Raw genomic sequence first — 17998 nt, 5'->3', positions numbered from 1 at the left:
AAAAATCTGCATTTTTCCAGGGTGTTAGAGGAAAGCAGGTGGTACCTGATTATGTTCTGTGAAAAGCTGACATATCCAATAGACTGCAAACTCACCATTTTTAAGGTTTCCAATGGTCTGGCTGGAAGGGTAGGTGGGTAAAAAAATAGGACAGTGTAAAGGAATCTAATTTTTCCCTTGTCTGGCCAATATTCCTGCAGCAGTTCTCATTTCAGAGATGCAATCTCACATGTACAACTTTCACTTTAGAGGTGCGTTATTTGATGGTCTAGACAGACTATATCCTGTGTCTGTAAGTAGAATCAAAGCCACATTTTTGCTGTTGTATATTTGGCCACCTCAGGCATGCAGGTTAATGACACTGAATGCACAATTTATTTAAAATATTGCATTAATTTCTTTTGTGAATGCATTGGCTTATCTATGATCATGGAAATGAAGAGGAGAAAAAAATCTTAAGGAACATTACCTTTTGTGTGGTAACAGAAACATAACTCTCATTTGGTGAACCATTACATTATTACCAGTTTCTCATTTCTTTTTCAGTGGAAATATTGGCTCTGACATTTGGTACACTTTTATATGTGCATTATTCCTTACCCTCTTTATATGTCCAGGCAGGCTGTCAGAGAGACGTCTTAATCTCTGGCAGATAAAACCAGATAAAACCACCCTCAAGTGTTTTAGATCATGCGGGCTACTTGTACCAACCAACATCTGCTTGCCTGGGGTTTTAAAAATTTCCCTGGAGAAGAAACTCTCCAGTCTGCCGCAATTTTATGTGACAAAGAAATAATAAGAAAATCTGGAAGTGATGGCAACAAAGGGTCACTCTTTAGGTGAGCAGTGGGGAACAATTTTGGCAGTTCTGAATTGAAGTATTTCTATCTGAATCAAAAGTATGCCCAGTTTTTAATTCCTTGGGCATAGGTTTTCAAGTGGTATATAATCAATTATTTTTCAGAAAATCACTTCCCAGTTGAAAAATACTGATATTTCGAGAAATGGATGACACAAATGATTGGTTTGGGGATCTGTGCAGAAGCAGCCAAATGAAATTAAATCGCCTTTCTGCTTCCATGGCTGAGGTTTTACAAACAGCTCTGAGCCTCTGTATGTGCTAAAAGCCCTTTTCACCTTGTTCTGGATAAAGCTATTGTACCTTTCTCTCTGTAAGTGTTAATAACTCCTTGAGAAAGAATGATCTTTGCCTTAACGAAACTTGACCAAGGTTAATGATCAAAGAGCCAAAACTCTGGTTGTTTGCCTCTTTGAAATACTGACAATTCTATTACTTGGAATTAGTTTTGTGAAATACTCCTTTTACTTCTTTATGTAATCTATTTGAAAAAAATAGTCCCTGTTTTTGTTTTTATTCACTTAGTTTTCCTACGTCTTTTTTCTGACTGCAACCACACATTAGAGCTTTGGAAAAACCCCTATGCATGGCTTTCCTTCTGGCTGGAGTTTTAGAGAACTTCAAGAAGAAGCTTGGTAGCTGGAAGATGACACTTGTGTCAGGTTAAAAGTAGCCTTAGAACTGAAATTCTGTAACTCTGAAGTTTCTTTATCTTATCTAAGGTGAGCATTTATAGCTTTTGCATAATTCCTGGGAGAATTAAATGTCATCACTGAACTCCATTGAACAGCTGGGGCTAAAAGCACTCCTGTCTCCCAGCAAAAAGGTGAGGAGAATCAGGCAGCAACAGGAACAAGACAGAGCTTCATTGGGTTGTTTTCCAGCTGTTTCCTGCAACATTTAACCAGTATAAACCAGTTGTGTTTTGAGACTGCTCTAATTTGCACTTGACAGGAGGGTGGCTGCTGGCTGGGAAGCCTCATGCCATGAGCACGGCAGAGCTGAGGCACAGATCTCTGCTCCCTGCAGGGTTTTGGAGCAGCAGCTCTGAGCTTTTCCTTGGAAGGGTCGGTCCAAAGCCGCAGACGGGAGCAGGGAGGAGCTCCCCTCCCTCTGGAAAAGGCACTTGACAAGGAAAGCCAGGCCAAAGCAGACACGAATGTTTCCAGAGAGTTGTAACCTCATGGTGGTTTCACTGCTTCTGCATTTTCACTTTCTTCCAAGATATCACTGACAGAATTCGCTGTTCTCACTGTTGTAATTTTTTTTTCTCTTTTTCTGACGTTTGTTTTCCTTAGTCTTTTCCCAGAATACAGCTGTTGGTTTCTCTTTTACCACTGTATTTTCTATTATCTCTTGATCCAGTCCAAGGCTGACTACTGGCAGTATGAATAACCTTTTCCCTTAACTCCTTTCCATTATTCTCTGTCCACACCACACACGTGGTAGTTAAGAATCAGGTCTGGGGCCTTCAGGTGCTTTTTATATCGCAAACCATGAGTGAAATTCCATAAAAATTGTGCTGACTAAAATTTTTCCATCACAAATATCCTCAAGTGTTTTAAGTCTTCTGAGTAAGTTAATTTTTTTTCCCGTTTAGTTTTTTTGCGTTTTGGTGCATTAAAAACTCTGTTGCTAATGGCAGTAGTTATTTTCCTGAACTGCTCTTTAAAAAGAGAGAGGAGTTAGGCAGAGTTTTCTTACTCTGAAAAAGGGAGCTCCCACAGCTTTTGGAAGTTAAATCAATGATCACCTTTCCCCAGAACTTGCTGCTCCTTTTTCTCTCAGGTCCTTTTGGTCTTCTTGGGAATGGTAGTCCAAGCAAAGCACAATCTTTCTGCTACCTGGCCCTTACCCAAGCCCTAAAATGAAATAAAGTGGAATTAGAAATGCCGGTACTTCTTTCTTTTTTACAATTCTCTTTGAAATGTTGCAGAATTTGCAATCAAGTGAGGAGTACTAAGTCACTTCATGAAGCAGAATTAATATTTTCTTGCCGTTTCTACAAATTAGGACAGAATGTAGCTGCTCTAGAATTGAGCAGTTTTCAGTTAAATGGGGTTCAGGGGGTTTTTGGACTTCTTGTTGTGAAAATAATTTCTTTTAAAGGGTAACTAATTCTTAGGATGTTTCTAAGTGCTTACGGTGCTTTATATATTTAATAGTTTAGATTTTATTGTGCATTGATTAGAATAACTTGCTCTTGGGCATTGTCCTGCCACTTCCCCACCTCATGCAGTCTGCCACTAGAATCTATAAAATGAAAGGAAGAGCCTTAAGTTATCCATGAGTTTTGAAATTAATCATGGGTAACTTAAGGCTCTTCCTGAGATTTCAGAAAATCAAGAATCAGAGCAGTTTGCTGTGGGTATTTGCAGGTGGCTGACTGGCTCTCTCTGAATTTTTCAAGCTTGGATGTGAATCCAAGTGCTGTGGATGCAAATTTATTTCATTTCAGGATAAAAACGTACAACCTATTGTTTTTTCCTTTTCTCAATTGTTGTATTTTAAAAAGATTCTAAACCAAGTTGAGGGGTGGATCACATGGGAATCCAAATAATGAAGACCTGTATTTTCCATGTAGACTTTCATGTGTAGAACAGCCACGGGTTGTTATTGAAGCAGGAGAGAATTTGGAGCATTTATGAACTGTAATGGCCTTGTGAGAGAGTTTGAACATATTTTATAAATCATGAATACAGTTCCTTTCTCTTTATGTCAAACAAATAAAGCTATTTGGACTGTATCTGCTTTTTTTATTACCTTGAATCAAGTAATTCAAGACTTCTTTGCAAGATCCAGTGAATGGAAATTCCCACCAACAGTGTGGCTTAGCTCAGTGGAAGGTGACTGAGAAAAAAGATGGAAAACTCAAGCAAAATCTCATTTTATCTTGGATTACTTTTTCTTCTAAGACATTGAAGTTGTGTTTTAGAAAATACCTGGGAAGGTGATGTTACAAATAATCCTTGGGTGTTTTATAAGCTTTTCTTTGTCAGTGGCAATTAAAGCACACCATGGACTATGTGTTCCTAAAAGCAATTCTTTTCATCTTTAAAAAACCATTAAAATGTAGTAAAATAAATTACCTATATTTGGAATTAAAACCATCTCAAGAGAAATACTAGGGTTAATATTCATGAAAGAATTAGTGAAAAATTAAGGCTTAATTTCATTGGTATGGTTTTTTCCTTTTTTTTTTACATCTTGTCTCAATTTTTATTTCTTTTAAGGTTGATGTGCTTTATAGATATTAAAATATTTCTGGGCTGCAGTGAGTTGAGACTAGAAAAGGTATATCTGAAAGCATTTTACTGACATGATTTATGGTTAAAAAAAAAATCCTAAACAAAACATTGTATTCACAGCAGCCACTAGAACTGAAATTTCCACCTGCAAAGAAACAGGTAAGGGATATATGGAGTTTAAAACGTTTGTCCTGTTCCATTCCTGCTCTGAAATCTTTTAGATTTAAATAGCAAGAAGTGTAGGTAGCAAGGAATTGCAGGGATCTCCAGTGTCAGCCTGAGTGTCTAATCAGCCCTGCCAGGCGTGGTGCTCCCTGGTGGAATCTGGGAAAACCAGCCCAGGAAGGCTGAAAATAACAAATAGTATTCCCTTTCATCAGAACCTGGCTCTTCCATCATCCTCTCCTCACTTCAAACCCACAGTTTTGGGTTTGCAGCTAAAGCCAGGCCTAACAAGGCCTTTGCTCCACAGTGGAAGGAAAAAATCCATGTTTGGGGCAAAAGGATTCCATCCCTCCATAGGAAGTTTAGGCTGTAGCTGCTCTGGGGTAACAAACTGGGAGATGAGGAGTGTCCAGAAAAATCCTTTGGGTAAATTGATGGGAAAAGTAAAGCAGCTCTAGCCTCAGGTGTGGGGCAGTTGGACTTGAGTGGAGCCAAAAAAGGAGAAGCATTTTCTTCATTCCATGCACTGTGCTGAAAAGCTAAACCAAATACATGATTCCAGCTTACAGATTTCTGAGTTTATTTTGGCATGTGATTAATCATTTAGGACCTAGTCTTATTTGAGAAAGCCTCTAAGTACCCACTTAAAACAAAGCAGATATTTAAGGGCCTCATAGAATAAGTGTTTAGAATTAGGAGGTGCACATCTTCGTAGTGTAAGAAAAATCCAACAAAGAGACCCAAACCAAACCTTAATTAAAATTGAAACAAGCCTTTCTTCATTAGTACTAAGTGATAATAAGTTCTCCAGCCCAAGAGCTGTTCTGAACTTTTTAAGTATTTAATTAAAAAAAGATATTGGACCAGTATCTGTGTAATCATGTTTGCAGTGGGTGTGAGAGCATGCAAGACCTACCTGAATGCTGCTGTTGCTCTGACTTTTTTTTTTTTTTCTTTGGAAACCTTTCAAAAAGTTTCCACAGTTTTTGACTCATCTTGTGGAGTTCTTCTCCTAGAGAGGCTAAGATATTGAAACAAATCCTTACATAATGTCGTTTATTTGGCAGAAAATAACAGCAGAAAGTTGTGGAGATTATCTGATGGCCAGAGATTTTTCTTGTTTTGCTCCTGCATTAATATTTTGGGGAGATATTTGTCTCCTGAACTTTTTACTGAGAGGGAAAAGAAACAGGTATCAGGTGAGATAGGAAACAGCAGTTTTAATTCTGCTTTTAGAATACAGGTTCTGTGAAGGAGCTGTGTCTAGGTGAGGATTTCAAAAGGGCGCTGTCAAAACCAGCCCTACTCTTCTGCAGAGTTCTTAGTGGAAAACTTTTTTTAAACACGATGGAAATATGGAGGTGTTTTCTCTGTGGAAAACAAATTAATTTAACAAGTATATATTAAGAAACACAAGCACCTAAGTGAGCCGTGAATTCTGGAAAGGCAGGACTTAAACTTCATAATTAAAATGCTTTCTGTATAGACTGAGTATATCAGAAACCGTGCAGACAGAGGAGAGGAGCTCTGATTCACCAGTATTTTATTTTAGTCATGTGAAAACTCCTAATGAGAAAGGGGGAATTTTTGAGGTGTATGAATAGGGTGCCCATAATCTCAGAACTGAGTAAAGCAGTAGAATAATTTTTGAAACAACTGTTGTCCATCATTAATAAGTCAAGTGAAAGCAGTTGAGTTCTTTTTAGATCTAAATCATCAAAAGCAAGGACATTATTTAAAAACAGTTATTAAGGGAAAACAATAAATATTCATCACTGTAGCCAAGACTGATCATCAGTGAATTACTCAGCTTCTCCAGACTACACCCTATTTTTCTATAGATAAAAGCATATTTTGCCTACACTTGCAAGTTGGGAATTGAACATTGGGATCTTGATGCAGAATAAGAATGTCAAGCTACTAAATTAAGATTCTTCAGGTTTTTTCCCCTTTGAGCAACAGTGATCCAGTCAGGACTGTTGGTTGCACTGGAATACAAAGAATTAAAATAACCTTATCAGGACCAGGAGCTGCTGCCAACAGAATTATTGTTCCAGGGAAAAGAGTTACCTGGAGTCAGGTGTTCACTTCTGGTCCTCCCAGTACGTGTTGGCTTAGAGGAATGAACCTAGGAAAGAGCACAAAAATTATATTCTGTATGGGGGTTAACGTGGGAATGAGACCTCAGCCCTGCCAGAGACAGGGATAAATGAGGCAACTGATGCAAATTAAAGCCCAGAAATTCCCTCTGAACCCAGCCAAGCACCATTTTACTGTAAGAGCGGACAAACAGTCCAAGAGTTTCCCCAGAGAGCTACTGGAGTTTGCGTTTTGTGGAGGTATTGAAAGGCAAATGGGGAACAGGCCATTTCTGCTGGGAGTAAATCTCTAGAGGTTCCTTTCAGCCTTCTCCAGTCTGAGATGCTGTGAAGGAAAGGAGGAAAATCTGCAAAGCCTTCAAAAGAGTCCAATATGTTCACTAATAGTTCAAAAGGCAAAGAATCAGAGGCATAAACAAAAGCTGAATTTTCCAAGGGAAATCCAGGTCAAGTTGTTTTTTATAACATGTTCCTGGATTAGTGCTCTGAGGTTTCAGAAAGGCTGTGCTGTTTGGATTTCTGTAAGAGTTATGTACATCTAATGTGAATATAAATATGAATACCTCTTAATATGAATCCAAAGCTCTGAGTGAAACCATAAGGTTCTGATTTGATCATCTGCCCATTTGAAGACACCATGAATCACTTCAAAAATTCTGTTGGTGTCCAAATGTCCAATTCAATTGCTCTTCAATCTTCAAATTTTGTCTTTTGGGGTTTATGGTTTTTTGGTTTGTCCCTTGAGGGGGATCAATTGGGAAATCAGTTTATCCATCAAAATAACAGACTGGAAATAATAACAAGTATCTGTAGGGGTGACTTTGACCTGTGTGGAAGTTTGAAAGAATAGGGATAATATAGAATTAATATTTAGTGTAATTTCTGTGTATTAAAGGTACAAAGTAACAGGTGTATTATATCCATACAGTTATTAAAAGATCAAAAATTGTATGGATTATAAGACAGAATCTTTAAGAGAATAATACTAACCCAGCATTTTCTTTAAAAACCCAGTCAGCTCCTAGGTCTGTGCCTGGCCCTCAGGAAGTCTGTTCAGCCATACCAGCAATATCAAAAAGTGCCACCTCTTCATCTTCCATCCCTTCCTGGCATGCAGCCAGGAGTAATAAGTCACAGCTACAGCAAAAAACCAACATAATAGTCCAAGAAACGCTGAATATTACAGGAGTGATTGAACCATGAGAGCATCTAAAATCAAAAAGTGGGAGAGGACCAAAATAGAGCAGTGCAACTCTGGAGCTCTTGACTGTAAACTGGGGAGACACAATTCTTAACTATGGCAATAAAAAGATTATTGGCTTATGAATTAGGTTCCTTCATCCATCTGGTTTGAGATAGAATTTTTGGCTGTAAGAGGTGCATTGTGCTCTCCAGTTTTCACCTTATAAATCAGTTTGTCCGTAGAGTACTCGGAAGATGTTCCTGGATTCATCTAATATTGTTTAAATAGCCGTTTAATATAAATCGTTATTTTTAAATTCATGTGAGATGAGTAACAAGTGTTCTGTCCATGTTTACAAGATATCTAATGGCAAGAGTTTAAGTAAATATTGGTTAGAATAAATAATGCTATATGAGAGACACTGGGAGTGATGAAAAATGCTATTTTAAAAGAGCCATTAAAATTAACTAGTTCAATGCTGCAGACTTGGTTAAAGGATCATAAAAATGACCAAGGATTATTTCAATATTAAGTTAGAGGAATCTCTCTGCCCAACAAAACGCTGCCCAGAAACAGCAAAATCAATAATCCACCAGGAGACACACAGGCTGTTGAGAATTGTGAAATGAGGCAGCAGAGCACCAGAAGTGTAAGGGGAATTCAGCTTTGAATGAGTAAAATTCCATAAATATCTTGTAGTGATATGACTACATTTTAAGCAGTGCAGAAACTTGGATAACAAAGGCTTGGACACTGGACTGCAATGTACTCTGATAGAAAATAAGAAATTGAGAAGTTTAGGTGGTTAATCAAGTAGTAAGCTATAAAATCTGGGTGTATTTGTGGGACTCAAGTAGTAAAACAAGTTAGCATGATCAAGATGTGATAGCCATGCTGCTACTCACCAGCTGTTAACTTAAATAGGAATAACCCTCTTGATTTCAGAGAGATTTCATTCTCAGTTTAATTTTATTTTTGCCTTGAGGGGGTGCAGAGGGACTTTCAGAGCACATATCTGCCAAGATTGCAAAGGGTGGCACTGGTAAAAATCAGGGTGCAGAAAGCAAGAGGGGAAATTCAGCAAGCTATCTCCCTTCTCTATCATCCCTCTTTCTAGAATCCACTTTGCCTTGTTACGAAGGCTGAGATTTGCATGTTTTCTGGGAGTGTTGAACTTTCTGGTACCAATTCCTTTTGATCAAACAATGTTGGTACTTCACTTCTTCATGGATTTGCATTTTTCAGCCCTTCAGAAAGGCCTTAAAATTCTTGAAGCTGTCTTTGCTGTTCAGAAATAAACCCCACGTGCCTGGTAATTTTGGCAGGTCTATCTATTATTTTATTAAAGCCCAAAACGTCTGCTGTATATCTGTTCTTGTGGACAATTTTCAAGTGTATTTCTCCCCTCTGTTGTACTGAATTACAATTTGCACTTATTAAAATCCAAAAGTAAATGTGTAGGAAATACAGATGAAATACAGGATTAAAGCATTTCATTGGGATAGTCCTATCATTGCTCCTCAGCACTTTCAATAGCAATTTACCAGGACATTTTAGTACATACTGGAAATTTTCTAGATTTTTTTTCTTGATATATGTGAAATTAGGATTGCAAACACTGGATCCTGATGTGTACATGCTCTAAACATTCTTGTTCAAAGGATATCTTTTCCTTAACATCCCTGAATTGCCAAAGAAACTGGCAAACTTAAAATATTGTGTTGATTCAAAGCTGAGTGAGGCTCAGTTTGCTGTTCTGGCAGTCCCCTCCTCATAGATGCTGCATGGTAATGTGATTTTGTGCAGCTCCCTGGATAACTGCACTTGATAGCAAATTCACATTTTCCCTATTGTTCCTTCGAATATTCCCTGTGGAGAGATATCCAGATCCTCCAAATCAGCAGATTGGTGTTTCATTAAGAATAAAACTTACTGTGCTCTCTAGTTCTTTCTCACTATAAATTGTCATTATCTGAAATTTTGGGAATGCAGAATAGTGTGATGCTGGTTTTACCTATCATTAACCTTTGTATTTTGTGGACTTGAGATTATCTGAGAAATATGACGGTATGTTAAACCAGCGTTTTTATTTTCTATTATATGAAAGGCAGGACACCTGGTGTGTGAGATCAGCAGGGGCACAAGGTATTTCTTCAATTATTATTATTGTTTGCCCTAGCTGCACTAATCAAATATCTTTACTGTCACTCCTGTGAAGGGTTTAAATAACCTACATTCTGATTCCCATTATAATTAGCATAGTCAAGCAGAAGAGCAAATGTTTTTCAGAAGCACACATCTTGATTTTCAATTCTTACTAGATTTGTCTCTTTTCATTTGTTTGCGTAGTCTTTGCATAGTTTAAAGTTTTTGCATAGCATCAATGTAGTGGCACTGAAGGGAAGGGAGGACAATCTGTTGATCATAGTGACAATCAGGCACTCAGGACATCTTTGTCCAATAACCTGCTTCATCACTTTCCTTCCTGTTCAGCCTTGGCCAGCCTGTTTGATTTACAGGGCTATTTCAGGGTGACATGTTCCCTGATAATCTGTCTTTTAGATTATCAATTTCCCACCTGTCATGTAAAGATAATAACACAGGATTTACAAGTGTGGGCATATTTGACCTACACATGAAATTGCACACGGCAATGAAGTTCTAAGGTGGCTGTTCAGACCTCAGCTTCATGCAGTTTTTCCACCATGACTTTTCTGAAATGGAAAAAGCTGATTTCATTGAGCTTTTGAGCTTTTCAATGTGCCCTGCTTAAACCAGGAGTCCTTTGGGAGAGTGAAGGCCAAAAAGTCACTGACTGGTCCTGCTGTTTAATTCCATGAACACATCACCAGTGCCCAGGAATAGGCCTGGGCATGATTTAATTTCCTACTCTAGGTGTAGTCTTTCCCCACTCTGGGCTTTTTTATGAGGGCAGGATGTCGGATGTAGGTACAGCACATTGAGGGTGGAAAGGATATTCCCTTTCCTGAGACAGAACAAAAGATCCCTGGGAAAATCTGCATGACTTTCACCAGTTTTTAGAGGCTCAGATTTCATAAGGATGTATTGTGAATTCAGCATGTTCCAATGAAGTGTATTTGAGCACACCCCAAATACAAATCCACAGTTCAAAGGCTGCTCAACCATTTTTTGAGGAGCTGAACAAAAATCTTTGGTGTTTCCCCCAGTTTTCTCTTCCCTAGATGGTTTGAACTCCACTTCTCCCTCTTTTTCTGGCAGAATCATGCACAAAGGATGTCATAGCACTTCTCAGGATGAGGTGACCCTTCACCGAGGGGTCCCTCTTTACTCACTTTTGTCTTGAGGAGTGTGAATGAGGCTCATCCCCCAGAAAGGCAGCAGATTTCCGTGTGAATGGGATTGGGAAGCACTTGCACAGCTGTAATCACTATTGTGGCTATTTCCATTCTTAGCTCCATGGTGTCACTGCCTGCAAAACCTTGTAGGAAAAAGATGCTCAGTCAAGGGCTTTGAAAAAGGGGCAGTCCTATTTTTGAAATTTGTGTCACCATCCTGTGTTTGAAAGTCATTATCCTGTTTCTGAAAACCACTTTTTTTATTACTTTATGGGGCTTGCAACACAGCCAGGTGGTGAGTACACTGTGCGGTGCAATGTTTCAACAAGGAGTACAAACACAATGGGGACAGGTGGTGAAGGAAGGTAGAGCATCTTCTTTCCTTGTTTGTGAGTTTACCCTCCATAAAATCCAGTCTGTGCCAGACTAGGGGATAATCTGCTTCCTTTTCTGCAGGAAGCTGCAGAGATAGCTGGTTGGGATCCTAAATGACTCCACAAACCGTGCAGGAATGGGTTGCCTTATTTTCCCAGTTAAGCTCTGACTCTTGTATAAGTCACCGGCAGATGCAGCACAGTTGTTTCCTTCTCTCTCACAGGTACAGGAATCGCTGGAGGCAGGGCAGTAAAAGAATCACAAAGCTGGCAACCTTGTAGAAACGTCTGCGTAGGGGAATTATTCAACAGCAGTGATTCATGCTCCCCAGTTGTGCAGAGGAGATGGTAACAGAGCTTTTTTCCACTGGGAGGAGGGAGACAAGGGGCAGACAGGCTTGACTCCACACTCAAGAAAAATGACTGAATTTTCTCATCTTTCCCTCAATATTTTCTCAGCTCCTGGATGTGTGGGAGGAAAAGGAAGTTATTCAGGATCTATTATGACTTTCCACTACGTTGCTGCACTTTGGATTAGTGTTTGTCTTACGTCTGCAGCCCATTGTCTCTTGAATGAGCTGATTCCTACCTCCCCATTCTGTTATCTCTCCATCGAGGCAGCTGAAATTGCCTGTGAAGAGACTACTTGGATTTGCTTATCAGACCTGGGTGAATGTACATTTAAATTCCTTTTAAATGTACAGAAAGACTTCAGTGATTAAAGCATGCCTATGCTATCAAAACCGTATTAGGGTAATTTTGGGTTTGAAGCTCTGATATCAATTCAGGAGCCTTAAGATAGGAAGATTTAGAGCCAGCCTTCTTCAGAACATTTAGGAAAAAGCAAATGAGAGCTGAGACCTTACTTGGGAAGAGGAAGAATACCCACAGAATATTTAAAACCCCAGTCTGAATTTAGTGTAGCTTCTCAGGGAACCTGTAGAAACAATGTCTTGATGTTTCCTCATGTTTTAAAATCTTTTTAGCCTCCTATCGTTATTTATACAGAGGGAAATGGCATCCCCTTAAACTCTGTGCATAACTAGAGAGATGTGTCTTGTTCATGAAGTTATATTGTTAAAAGTAGTTCCTATTCTACATAATTGGATATAAAGTCTTTACTTGAAGTAGGAGGATCTTTTTTTCCACAAAATGGAAACTAAATGCTTATTAATGTTTTCCAGGTGTGTAAAAGCAAATAACAAGGCCAAACTCTAATCTATATTCAACATTTTAAACAGAATCTTAGTGCACATAAATGTATGTTGTGATTCTGACCATTCATTTACCCATTTTCATGGTGTGTGGCCCTATTAAGTTGGGAAATTCATCTGCTGTTCACACGTACATGCCTCTGTTTCTGGTAGCAGGGGTATTTTGGTATGTACCAAACACCAAACCCTGACATCATTTTTTGGCAGGCATGTGGATATTTTGGGTTATAATTGCTGGCTTACATGTCAGTGCACTCTTGCTGTCTGTTAACCAGAACCATCTCCTTGTGCTTCTGGGGTTTTTTGCCAATCCTTTCTCTGAGCTCAGCAAATTAATAATTTTTCATCAGCTAAATGGGTTTAATTTCTGTGTACAGTTTGCTTTTGTGCAATGCAGAGATGCCCAACTCCATGTGCTTCAGCTGGAAAATCATGTCCTAAAGTTCTATGAGGATTCCCTTGAACCCTTTATTTTTACTTGCTTGTTTAAGTGCTTGCAGTGAACATTCCCAGTGCAGTGTTTTCCAGTTTAGGGTCTTCTGGGGGTCATAAACAGGGCCCCAAATACCCCCTACAGCCTCTGCAGCTAAACTGGAAGGGGTGGTGGTGGTGGTGGGGAAATATTTTGCTGTAAATTAAGGCCATAAACATGGAAAAATGTTGACAGTCATTAACACAAAATGGGTAAAAATTTGGTGGGCAAAATTTTTGGTAGCAGTATGAAACCATTTTGATTTCAATATTTAGAAAACAGTCAGATGAAGTGAAGATTTATTTTTGCTCATGAATAGAAATCTCATCCTTATCCTAGAGTTTCCTTTTTGATAGAAGGAACTGCAAAAGTACTCTGTAAAGATGGTGAGAAATGTTTGTGTTTTACACATTAGTGAGATAGATAAATATATGGCTTAGAGGCACTCTAACTGGAAAAAGCTAAATCTATTCAGTGATCAGAACCAAACTAATTTACTGAAGAGAAAAACTTCTTCAAATCACTCTGATTTCTTCAGCTTTGATGTAGACATGCAAATCACTATGTGAAAATATCAGTGATGGATACTTTAATTGTTGTCTAGAATTCCCTCAAACCAGCTGGTAAGTTGATATTAGTATTTCTTCTCTGGTTTATATGTCAGCACTGAAGAGTTTACTGGAACTTGCCCAGTTGTGCAAACCAAAATACAAATAATAAGGAATATCACATACAAAATATGGTATTATAATATCACATACAAAAAATGGTATTTCTGGACTTACAGTGGTTTTAGGAAATACTTTCCACTTTCTCAAAAAGGAGTAGTTTGATATTCAGCCCAAAATAAGTACTAAACATGTTTGAGGATTTGACATATTTGGTATCTTCAGCAAAAGTGTAATGAGGTGGTTTATAAAGTTAATATCACTGGTACAGAGCAAGGTTTAGTTATCAAAGAGGGAAGGACCAGGTTGGAGAACACCGATCTGCTCAATTGAGTTTGACTGAGCCTTATACTCTTCCTTTTAGAAATTGCAGGCACATCTCCAATCCTATGTTTGTGGAGAATAGTGAAGGTATTTAAAAAGAGAAAGGAGTCCAGCAGCTGATGGGCGATGTTCCTCATAAAAGTGCAAACACACTGGGTGCCATAAAGAGCTCAAAATGCCACTTGAAAATGCAGGCAATGTCCTGGAGAAGAAAATCTAATTTTTAATTAGAACTTAATACTGCATTCATGCAGGGAAAGGAATAATCAAGTGTTTCCTCAGAAAGATTCTGGAAACTGTAGAAAATCTTTAGGATGTGATGTTACAGAGATGTGGACACAAAGAGGTTTATGTGGGATCCAATACAGGAGAGTCCTGAGGGATGGGATGCAAAAACTGTTCCTTTGGACTGAGACAGCTTTATCCAGGCAATTCCTGGCACAGCTGGAAGTATTTAAATTCAGGTGAAACAAATTAAGGTTGTTCCAAAACTGCTGCCCCAGGTAATTTAAATCTTGTGCCTTGTTTTTTCTAGTCTCTGCCTCTTTAGAAAATATAGGCCCATTTCTACCCTTTGACCCCTGAAGGGCAGATTCTGTCGCTCTGACACTGGCACAGTACCCTCAAACCAATCTGTGCTTTCCAACCTGAACATTTCAGGGCTAAGCAGAGGGAAATCCTGGGGAGGGACCTGAGCACTTCTAATTCTGGGCTGAAATCTGAGGGAAAAGGAGTGAGGAGCTCTTAGTTTTGGGAAAAGACCTGTAAAATTCCATATAATATGATAAAAGTAACTTCAAAATGCTGAATGTGCTGATTTTTTTTTTCTTCCCCAAACCATTGATTCTTTCTCAATGTAGGTCCTAGGGGCAGAGTCCCATATTTCTTAAAAGAATGACTTACCACATCCATTACTTTTGTTTTGTTTTCTTCAAAGTTCACTTAAAACACAGGCTGGAAAAAATTCCCCAGCTGTTGTCTAGAGGGAGCTCTTGCCTTTGATTGGAAACTAGTTCATCATAAAAAGTGTATGAATGTGTTTGAAAACTGCATTATTCCTGGGTTTAAATGTTTAAATGGACTTGTCATTTAGAGGAAGACTATAAATTATTAGGTGTAATCAGATCTGATGTTTCATGCATATATATGGATTATTTACATGTATCCATAATATATATCTATATATATATAAAACAGCTGAAGTTATATTGGAGTGTTTAAGGATTCTACATGTCTTGCAGTGAGCTCTGTTTTATGAAATCATAAAATTCTTCCCTAAAGCAACTTCTGAGACATTTTATCTAGCTTATCCTGAGTTGAAATCAGTATTATACATAAATATATACTTATATATATGTGTAAATGTTCTCAATTTTTGAAGGAAGTAGATGAACTGACAGATTTTTTTGTTATAGTTTAGCTAGAGATGTTCTCAACTGCCAAACTGAAATCTGCTCCTCAGGCTGGTATGAATAAGAATATGTTCTTCAGAGTCTAACAATGGCAATTACCAATTACTGTTTGAAAACGTTCAGCTTAGAGGTGGATTTGAAGGAACACTTTGTTTTTTTGGCAAGGGGAGGTCCTCTGCTGCCTCTTCAGCCCTAAATTTTCAAATTAATGAGAATTTGCTATTTAGTTTTCATTATTTTTCCATCTTTTGTTCACTTGTGTAGACCAGACAAGTTGATCTTATCAACATGAATTTAAGGAGGGTTTTCTTTAGTTTTCTTTCTTTCCAAAAAATGAAAAGCACTTAGAGCTACAATGTCATCCTTATTGCAGTCTCAGCCGTACTGTTTTCACCCTCATGTTGTAAACATCAGGGTTTTTCCCCATTCCAGTAAAAACTTAGTAACATTAAAGAAGAGCACAGCTCAGGCTGTACTGACAGCTGCTTGTGATGGATGTGAAAGTGTGGGGTAACGTGATGCTTGGCTTATAAACCAAAGCTATCTTAGAGCACCCGAGAATTTGGGGCTGCTTTGATAGGAAATATTTATGGTATTTTAGAGAAGCACACCATGAGGGACAACAGCTTCTGGTTTTGTGTGGGGATTAACTACTGGGAGGTGTGATGAAGTGGAGAAAATCAGAGTATAGGAGATGCAGGCTCAGAGAGGAAACGTGTGATAACTGGGAGACCTTTCCCTTCAGAGCTCTGGATGGGATCAGGGTGTACAGGCCCAGGTGGAATTGGGAGGGAAGAACCTGGCTGGACATTTCTTTACTGCTTTAATTTACTACTTTCACAGCAGGCCTGGGCTGTGGAAGTCCCTGGAGAAGAATGGGATCCTGTCCATTCCCTAAATTCACTTTATGATGGTCACTGTGAAGCTGATGCTCTTTTGTGAGGATGTTTTTCCTCAGCTTGGTCAGCTCAAATGAGGTCCTCTCCCTCTCTTTGCTTGCTGTAGAATTATAGAATCATCCTAGGGATCATCCATGGCTCTAAAAAAATACATCCATGGAAAAGCAGCTTGAAAAAGAAAGAACTGGTCTCTAGCAGTGCAATTCTGTACAACACAAGCCCACAACTCTGGGCATACAGTGAGATTGTGAAGCCCGACAAAGAACTGTTACTGTCTCAACCCTTCTTTCCTCATTCATGGATTTGATATTCAATGTTCTGTAAGAAAGATTAGTGCAGGATGCGTTGGTAAGAAAGTCTATGGGTCCAGTTTGTATTTTCTGCTCTGTGTGTGATTGATTCCCTAAATAGTTCTGTCATTCTCATTCTGTGTTACATCCTGTGGCTTAATATTAATAATAATTTCTGACAGGTTGGTTTCTAAGTTGCACCTTCAAACATTGATCATAGCAACAAAGTTTTGCAGATAGTTGCATCCAGATATCAAAGTCTAGATCTGTTTTGGTGACTAAATCCTGAATTTTCACTTCTTTCCCAAGTAAAACACGTTTATTTGAGGAATGTGTCATAAGATTCAGTTCCATAGAGGAGAGAAAATGTGGTAACAGTCATAAAACCTTGTTAAGTGCATAGCACTGACAGGCTTTTCCTAACTACACTTTTCCAGATCCCTACTCCTGCTATTTTTTTTTCATGATAGAGCAAACATGTGCCAAGTTTATTAGACCCATATCTCCCAGATGCATTCATTAGCCAAGATCCTTCCTGTCTGGAAGGGTGTTCCCAGCAAGTGTAGTTTGGCTTCCAGTTGCTGTGACCTGATTCAGAACAGGAAACTTCCAGACATCATTCCCTTCTCTGACAGCAGTTGAACTGTTGTGGAACAGAGATTGCAATGAAGAAATCATTAATGACCTTTCATTCTTTGCTTGTATGTTTTAGGGTGGTTTTTTGTTACTGTGGTTTCTGAGTCCAATTTTTATTAAGAATTTGAATAATTGTTGCAAGAGTCCATATGAGCTTCTTATATTAAATGCTGAAAGAAAGCATGTTTAGCTGTGAGTTAATGGCAATAGACATCCCTCACATGATTCATAACATCAATACATGGGGCAAGGATGAGACCAACTTGCAATCACCACACTTTCATTTAGCAGTCAGAAATGTCTCTTAAAAAAATTAAAAGTTAAAACTTCAAAACTGCTAGAAAATACTGCACAGAAAGAATTGAGAAAAGGAACCTCTAACAGCAAACTTGCAAATCTGACTGTGATCAGTTGCAGGAGAGAAATATAATCTTGTGATTATTAACTCTGATAACATCAGTGGCTCAGGACTAGGGCCTGTCATTCCAGCTGCACGAGTGGACAGAACCAACCTCCAGATTGCCAAACTTGCAGCACACACTGGAACACAACAGGAATTGTTTTGTAACACTATATGAAGAACTTTAGAATCTGAAAATAAACAAAAAAAAAACAACAACAGAAAACGGAACAAAAACCAAACATAAAAACTAAGAAACCGGAAGTAGGCCAAATGAAGTTCTCTTCATGATCTTTAGTCTTGCTGATAGATCCTGCAGTGCACAGGAGAATAGCACCTGACTGACAGCTCTCACATAAGAGCCCCAAAACTCCACATCTTCCTTGTGAGAGGAAGAGGAGGGGCAGGCACTGATCTCTGCTCTATGGGACAGGGACA

At 38.6% G+C, this 17998-nt stretch overlaps 1 long non-coding RNA gene across 1 annotated transcript in view; it reads left to right on the top strand.

Annotated features, from left to right (window-relative positions):
• The window catches only part of LOC131554905 (uncharacterized), a 28860-nt gene extending 16897 nt beyond the window's left edge, over window positions 1-11963 (top strand). Inside the window, exons 2-3 of the long non-coding RNA XR_009274469.1 lie at window positions 11470-11593; window positions 11705-11963. This is a non-coding gene — a long non-coding RNA (uncharacterized LOC131554905). The remainder of the gene's footprint in view (window positions 1-11469; window positions 11594-11704) is intronic.
• The last annotated feature ends 6035 nt before the right edge of the window (window positions 11964-17998 follow it).

Source organism: Ammospiza caudacuta, chromosome 2, assembly GCF_027887145.1.
Source record: "Ammospiza caudacuta isolate bAmmCau1 chromosome 2, bAmmCau1.pri, whole genome shotgun sequence".
NCBI classification, from domain to species: domain Eukaryota; kingdom Metazoa; phylum Chordata; class Aves; order Passeriformes; family Passerellidae; genus Ammospiza; species Ammospiza caudacuta.
The sequence above is the reverse complement of the archived record's forward strand: the minus strand, read 5'-3'. Positions and strand labels throughout refer to the sequence as shown.